Source organism: Schistocerca nitens, chromosome 2 (genome assembly GCF_023898315.1).
Source record: "Schistocerca nitens isolate TAMUIC-IGC-003100 chromosome 2, iqSchNite1.1, whole genome shotgun sequence".
Taxonomy (NCBI): Eukaryota; Metazoa; Arthropoda; class Insecta; order Orthoptera; family Acrididae; genus Schistocerca; species Schistocerca nitens.
The window spans coordinates 861024884-861030859 of NC_064615.1; the positions used below are offsets into that span (position 1 = coordinate 861024884).

Sequence of the window (5976 nt, forward strand, 5' to 3'; positions counted from 1 at the left end):
TAAATTTTCTGAATGGTGTTCCTCCCTCCAGGGATTCCAACTGCAGCAGAAAAATTATTCACCATTTGAAGGGACATTCATGATCAATTTAACTAATTAGTCAGTCAATTTCACACCTATGGCGTGCTGCCAGGCTGGTGGAAGCGAGGGCGAGGGTACCACGGATATGATTCGTAAGTTGGAACGGTAATCAGGCGTTTTTTTCGTTGCAGCGAGATCTTTTAACAAAATCTCTATCTCCTACGTTCACAGGGAGAGATGGCCATCATAATAAAACCACCTACGTTACGGGATTTATAAAGTGTTACATGTTACTAACCTTATTTTACAACTCCTTTGTGTTGCTATTTAACTACCTCACGAGACTACGTAAGTGATGAGGATTTGACTACCTTAAGAGAGCTCGAAAGTGAGGAGGCATCGCGTTCAAAAATGGCTCTGAGCACTATGGGACTTAACATCTGAGGTCACCAGTTCCCTAGAACTTAGAACTACTTGAACCTAACTAACCTAAGGAAATCACACACATCCATGCCCGAGGCAGGATTCGAACCTGCGACCGTAGCGGTCGCGCGGTTCCAGACTGAAGCGCCTAAAACCGCTCGTCCACAACGGCCGGCGAGGCATCGTCTGACAGACGTTGAGCACACTCTTGCCACTCTGTCATGATCCAAAAATGAGTTTAATATTCTAGTTATGTGATGCAAGACGTAACAGATATTAAGCTGATAAGAACAGATTTCACACTAAGAATCTGTGATGTGAAAACGCGTGGATCCTACGATTTCTTATGTCTTCGACAAGAACGCACATAAAAGGGAGGAATCTGTATTTCGCATGAGAAATTTGCGGTGTGTGGACAATAACATCCCCCTCTTGGACTGGGCAAAGTAGATTTTTTAAACTGAGAAGTCTATGTTGGGGGTGGAATTGCAGTTAGAACTCTGTGTCCAAGCCGTGCCTGCTTGTTTCGCCGGCCGAAGTGGCCGTGCGGTTAAAGGCGCTGCAGTCTGGAACCGCAAGACCGCTACGGTCGCAGGTTCGAATCCTGCCTCGGGCATGGATGTTTGTGATGTCCTTAGGTTAGTTAGGTTTAACTAGTTCTAAGTTCTAGGGGACTAATGACCTCAGCTGTTGAGTCCCATAGTGCTCAGAGCCATTTGAGCCTGCTTGTTTCGCAATGTGCTAGGAGTCAGCGATGCTGGTCCATGGCCAGCCGCATGCATTGTCACAAGGGCTCGGCCGACCAGAAGCTGCAGCTTAGCTTGTCGCAACTGGTAGATACAAAGAAAGGCTCCAACCTGTCGGCTCTTCAGGTATACAAACTCAGTGGATGGCGCTGGACTAGACTGGAGGTGACTGGCAAGTTTTTTCATCTTGAGATGCGGATAACAAGTAACAAGCATTGCACTCATAAAAAAATATCATGCGATGTATTTCCCATGATCCTGTTGGCTAGGATGCGACATGAGACTAGTAAATAGATGCTGTTGCTACATGATTCCTGTATATGGGGAGCATGGATTTATAGCAGTTCTAGGACAGTGGTCCTAATATTATTACTCCTCATTAAATCCTTCCCAGCAGCTATTTCCCTGCACTTCAGTGATAGTTTACCATCCTGTTATTGTTACCAATCCTTCCCACATAGATTGGCTGAGCAACTCACTAGTGCTTGACTAATAGTGGACTGGCTAGAGCTACTCTCCAGTGCACCATCAATGGCAGCTACCCCTCCCCAACTCCCATACTTCACAGCAAGAGGAAGATATTTGAATTTATCACTCATTTTTGAATTTATTGCCAGTAAAAAAATGGTTCAAATGGCTCTGAGCACTATGGGACTTAACATCATTACCCTAGAACTTAGAACTACTTAAACCTAACTAATCTAAGGACAGCACACACATCCATGCCCGAGGCATGATTCGAACCTGCGACCATAGCGGTCGCGCATTTCCGGACTGAAGCGCCTAGAACTGCTCTGCCACACTGGCCGGCCTATTGCCAATAGGGGGAGGGGAATTAGACTGCATCAATATTCTGTGTCAGTCATCTTGGTCTGTGACGTCATAGACTGAACCAGTATTCCAAAGATGATGAAATAAAGAGAGTACCTTAATCTTGCAACACCAGCGATAAGCAAATTGGATTTTCATAAAAAATGAATGTGATATTAATATTAATTATTATTACTGTTATTATTATATCCACTGCAATGCAATTTAATTAGCATTTGAATTTACTGGGAAAATTCGAATTTACCACGAAAATTTGGATTTCCTCACGGTTTTGAATTTACCGGTGAGGGATGGAGGGAGTAATTAATTGTTCAATTTAAGTAATTTGATGTCAAAATTTTGCCAGAACCTCTTCTTTTTCCTTCCAAAGATCGCCCAGAGAGGGGGGCTGGAAATACCCAGAGGGAGAAGGGGCAGGGGCTTCCCCATGGGCAGAGGATTTCCCACAGCAGTCAATTAATGTTTTATCAATTTGATATCAAAAATGGCGCGGAACGAACTTTGTTCTGCTACTCCAGAAAGAGATGTATGCACTGAAAAGATGTACTCACAGTAGATTGAAATTGTAGTATAAAGCCACACATAATCAGATGCTAACTGTAACGCACTCAGATACCAGAAGTGAAACGTGTGAAACTCTCAGTAACTACTATAACATACTACTATTTTGGATATATGTAAGTGGCGCAAAAATCGGTGTCTGAATACAAGAACGGAAATAGAAAATAGCTATGGTATGCTGTGGTGTTGTAATAGATAGCATACCTGCCTAGTAAGCAAGTTGGCCTGGGCTCAAGTCCTGGCCACAGCACAAAATTTTAGTTCATTTCTTCAGCTTCCATCACTGTCGTAAATTTCAAAATATTGCAGTCAGTCTTCAAATGTCCACTCACAGAGGAAAATTTAGAAATTTTTTCCCTACTCAACAGTCCTCCTCTGGAAAGATGAATGACACGGTAGTAAGTATTAGTGGTGCAACTAAAATCACTAAAGGTCAATAATGGTACACCTGAAGATGTCCCCTTCAAATTTGATACAGAATTTCCTGGTGAATTACCTCTACTTTTGACCATAATTTGCAACTGTTTCTGGAACAGAGGTATGTTCTCAGGGTTTGAAAGAGTACGAGTCACAGCCATCTTCATAAGTACGAACTTTCATCATTCACAACTACTTATAACAGAATTCCTATAACATCTGAGTTCAAATATAATAACCTTATTAGAAAAGTATAACCTTCTCCGTGGAAATCATCTAGGGTTTCGAAAACATCGATCATGTGGCACGAAATATCAGCTGCTCCCCCATAATTTCATCAGTGGATGGCTAGAGGAAACAGGTTTGACCCGATGTTTCAAGACTCTCGGGAAGCTTTTGATTCAATAGTATACCGACGCCCTCAAAAGAACATTTGATCCTGTGCAGTATCCAATAACGTTTACGATTGAATTGGAAATGTGGTGAAAAAACGCAGCACGTATCCTGGATGGAGAGTCGTGTGTAGAACTTGATGTGATATGTGATGTGCCCCTAGGACGTGAATAATATGACCGTTAGTGATAATGTTATACATTAACGACCTGTATTACTTGCAAACTCAAAGTTGCAGTTGGCTGTGAGAAAGCTGTATCCGGTGTAAATTGTACTAATATTCAAATTCATCCCGACATATTATTAGTCTGGAAACGAGCTTTCAGTATTGAGAAATGTTTATTTGAGAAGTTGCCAGGACGTAAAATTACGGTATCCTTTGATTAAAGATTAATGGGGTACATCTAGAGTAAGTCATATAAATCTCTGGTAGTTACAGCGTGTGGAGAAATGAAGGGAGATGACCCTATAGGTTCCGTTGTAGATAAAGAAACCAACAGTCTTCGACTCGTTGGTGCCGTATCGGTAAATTTGAAAACATGAGAAAATGCATTCGGAATACGTGTACGGTCCTGCTTGCACGCTACCCGAGAGTTTGAGACCAATATCGGGTCGGACTAGTGATGGTCATCGTGCGTATATAAAGAAAGGCGGAACGAATGGTCACATGTTTGAGTAGAGAAAGGAATGTTGAGAAAAGCTTCACCGGCAGACACTTTAAGAATAACGTCATATTGAGAGGGAACGCCTATTAGGTCAATTAAATGGCTACATTAAAGTGTGGATGTGGCAGACGACGAGAAGATGCGGCGAGAATAATTCGCTAGTGGTCAGGTAGTGACAAGAAGGCTATGGGTGTCCAAATCATTTATTAATTGCGCTGCGTGAATAAGAGTCCGCACTGTTATATAAAAGAGTGCAAAATTTCAACACGCCATGTTCAAAGTTGTCTGTTCATTCGGCACTTTCATTGCTTCCCATTACACACACATCAAAAAAAGTTTTGCATCACCCCGGTTCCCAGAACTCCTGAGGATAGACGTTGACTGTGGATATTGCATCACAGATACAGTCCCTTTGACTGTTCAGAAATGTCACTAAACCCGTCCAAAGATGTAAACAACCACGCATGAGCAGCACCTATTAGACGGATTGGGTCTGAGAGCCGATCAGTTCCAGTCATTACACCAGTAAGGAGGTACACGGCTCGTGTTGTCTGTAGTTCAACCATGCCTAGACGGTCAGTACCGCGGTTCGTTCGCGTTCGCATTGTTACTTTGTGCCAGGAAGGGCTCTTAGCAAGGGAAGTGTCCAGGCGTCTCAGAGTGAACCAGAGCGATGTTGTTCGGACACGGAGGAGATACAGAGAGACAGGAACAGCCGATGACATGTCTCGCTCAGGCCGCCCAAGGGCTACTACTACAGTGGATGACCGCTACCTACGGCTTATGGCTCGGAGTAACCCTGACAGCAACGCCACCATGTTGAACAATGCTTTTCTTGCAGCCACACGACGTCGTGTTACGACTCAAACTCTGAGCAATAGGCCGCTTGATGCGCAACTTCACTCCAGATGTCCATGGCGAGGTCCATTTTTGGAACCAAGACACCATGCAGCGCGGTGCAGATGGGCTCAACAACATGCCTAATGGACCGCTCTGGATTGGCATCACGTTCTCTTCACCGATGAGGGGCATATGCCTTCAACCAGAAAATCGTCGAAGACGTGTTTGGAGGCAACCCGGCCAGGTTGACGCCTTAAGTACATTGTCCAACGAGTGCAGAAAGGTGGAGGTTCCATGCTGTTTTGGAGTGGTATTATGTGGGGCCGACGTACACCGCTGGTGGTCATGGAAGGTGCCGTAACGGCTGCACGATACGTGAATGCCATCCACTGACCGATAGTGCAATCATTAGGCAGCATATTGCCGAGTCATTCGTCTTCATGGATGACAATTCGCACCCCCGTCGTGCACACCTTGTGAATGACTTCCTTCAGGATAACGACGTCGCTCGACTGGAGTAGCCAGCATGTTCTCCAGACATGAACCCTATCGAACATGCCTGACAGATTGAAAAGGGCTGTTTATGGACGACGTGATCCACCAACCACTCTGAGGGATCTACGCCGAATCGCCGTTAAGGAGTAGGACAATCTGGACCAACAGTGCCTTGATGAACTTGTGGATAGTATGGCACGACGAATACAGGCATGCATCAATGCAAGAGGGCGTGCTACTGGGTATTAGAGGTACCGGTGTGTACAGCAATCTAGACTACCACCTCGGAAGGTCTCGCTGTAAGGTGGTACAACATGGAATGTGTGGTTTTCACGAGCAATAAAAAGGGCGGAAATGATGTTTATGTTGATCTGTTTTCCAGTTTTCTGTACAGGTTCCGGAACTCGCTAACCCAAGGTGATGCAAAACATTTTTTTGATATGTGTATTTCATTCGTAGTATATCACATTCACGCGAGTCTGCCATAATCGGTTTCGATTAATCGCTCGGCCACAGAAGCAATTTTATGTCTGTTGGGAGCAGATTGTTTTCGACCAATAGGAAGCTCAGACCATGAGGTCATG

At 44.3% G+C, this 5976-nt stretch overlaps 1 pseudogene; it reads right to left on the reverse strand.

The window, feature by feature from the left end:
• Positions 1-601: 601 nt before the first annotated feature.
• Positions 602-766, reverse strand: LOC126237705 (U2 spliceosomal RNA; annotated as a pseudogene).
• Between the last annotated feature and the right edge of the window lie 5210 nt (positions 767-5976).